General features: G+C 30.8%; 1 non-coding gene across 1 annotated transcript; it reads left to right on the top strand.

Moving 5' to 3' along the window:
* Positions 1–1533: 1533 nt before the first annotated feature.
* Trnaa-agc (transfer RNA alanine (anticodon AGC)) lies at positions 1534–1609 on the top strand. The gene has a single exon. It is a non-coding gene; the product is annotated as a tRNA-Ala (tRNA).
* The last annotated feature ends 680 nt before the right edge of the window (positions 1610–2289 follow it).

Here is a 2289-nt window from a genome sequence, read left to right as displayed (position 1 = left end):
GTAAGTTTGAAAATTATAATATATCAATTGACAAATATCCATGATGTGTTTAAATTAATGTTTACATTTATCTACAATAAATTGTAGATTTTTTTTAATAAAGTATATAGAATTTTATCTTTCTGTAAAACAGAAAATATAATGTACATTTAAAAAAATTTAATTAGGCTTCTTCTGGACATGGATAAGTATTCGCCTCTTTTTATGCGTTAACATGGCACATGGCATAACGAAGAAGCTTCTGACAATAATAGCTATTTGCCTTTGGATTTGATATAAAACTTTCCATCGAATACTCTTTTGCATCTAACAGCTAAAGGTCTAAAGCGCGATGAAGTCGTTTGTATTTTAAGGAAAGCTCTTACCTTTGGAATAATTAATATATTTGCGCTATACAAGGAGGTAATTTTCATCATTAACTCTTAAAATCCTTTTGTCCAACGTTTAATCAACCAAAATTTAGATTTTAAATTTGCAATAAAATTTTCTCTCTTTTCTTACTCTAAAATATATTCTTCTATTTTTAGATTATAAATTATTACTTAATTTTAAATTCTACATAATTTATAATCATACATTATATATGTATATATATATTTATAATAAAATTCTTTTTTATTATTACATTATTTACATTGTAAAATAATTTAGAATGTAAATAATGTAATAATAAAAAAAAATTTTATTATATATATATATATATATATATATATATATATAATATTACACACATAACACACATTACAATCTTAAAATGTCAATTGTTAGCTACTCATATAGAGCATTTCCAGGAGACGCCACGTGGAGGCCAATTGACATATAACTCGGAATTCTTTAAAATATAGACATAATATTTATTATGTCTATTATTCAATCTATTATTACAGGGTCGATTATTCTAAACTCGTATTATTTATTTACTAGCGACTTGAATAATTAATCAAGATTTTAACACACTCCTGGACCTAGATATGGAGTATACATATCTATTATATATCGAGCCTTTATATTCTTAGTGTTTAATTCACGCCGGCGGAAAAAAAGCGTTATTTACAAATAGTTGTTTATCAAGGCAGAGAAAAATATAGAGTCGAAGGGTCTGAATAGCTCAGATGGTGAGAGCAGTCGCTCGGCAAGCGAAAGGTCTCGGGTTCGATTCCCGATTCAGCGACTTTCGGATCTATATTTTTCTCGCCCACATTTCTTTAGGGGGGACAGAGGGGATCTTATATATGTAAAATTTCAGTATATTCCTTCATAAAAGGACCACAACCACATGGTCGAAACGTTGTGAATGTTAAGAAATCATTTTCAAGCTAGTTGGGTCGATTATTCTAAACTCGTATTATTTATTTACTAGCGACTTGAATAATTAATCAAGATTTTGACACACTCCTGGACCTAGATATGGAGTATACACATCTATTATATATCGAGCCTTTATATTCTTAGTGTTTAATTCACGCCGGCGGAAAAAAGGCGTGATTTACAAATAGTTGTTTATCAAGGCAGAGAAAAATATAGAGTCGAAGGGTCTGAATAGCTCAGATGGTGAGAGCAGTCGCCTAGCAAGCGAAAGGTCTCGGGTTCGATTCCCGATTCAGCGACTTTCGGATCTATATTTTTCTCGCCCACATTTCTTTAGGGGGGACAGAGGGGATCTTATATATGTAAAATTTCAGTATATTCCTTCGTAAAAGGACCACAACCACATAGTCGAAACGTTGTGAATGTTAAGAAATCATTTTCAAGCTAGTTGGGTCGATTATTCTAAACTCGTATAATATTTATTAATAAAAAATGTAAATATGTATATCTTGCATCTTTAATAAATATATAAAAAAGGTAAAAAATTATGTTTCTATTTTAAAAAATTCCGAGTTAATTGTCTTCCTTATTCGATCCGCCATATAAGGCCGCGAATTTTTATTTATTATGCACACTATTATATTTCTCATAAATTTCATTGAGCAAGTTGCAATCAATCTTTTATCGTACCGCTCGAAGAGCCGCGATCGTTCTACTCGTTCCGCATTAAATGCCGCGAGTATAAATGTAAATAAATAAGTCAGATCGTACCGCTCGAAGAGCCGCGATCGTTCTACTCGTTCTGCATTAAATGCCGCGAGTATAAATGTAAATAAGTCAGATCGTACCGTTCGAAGAGCCGCGATCGTTTTACTCCGTTCCGCATTATATGCCGCGAGTAAATGTAAAATATTTTTTCCTTACTATATGAAGTAATAATTGCAAAAATTATTTGCACAATGATCAATTTTTAGATAATAA

The sequence above is a fragment of the Prenolepis imparis genome, unplaced genomic scaffold (genome assembly GCF_030444845.1).
Source record: "Prenolepis imparis isolate NDT839.2.m4 unplaced genomic scaffold, iyPreImpa1.0 SCAF_1, whole genome shotgun sequence".
NCBI classification, from domain to species: domain Eukaryota; kingdom Metazoa; phylum Arthropoda; class Insecta; order Hymenoptera; family Formicidae; genus Prenolepis; species Prenolepis imparis.
This window is presented reverse-complemented; position numbering and strand designations above follow the sequence as displayed.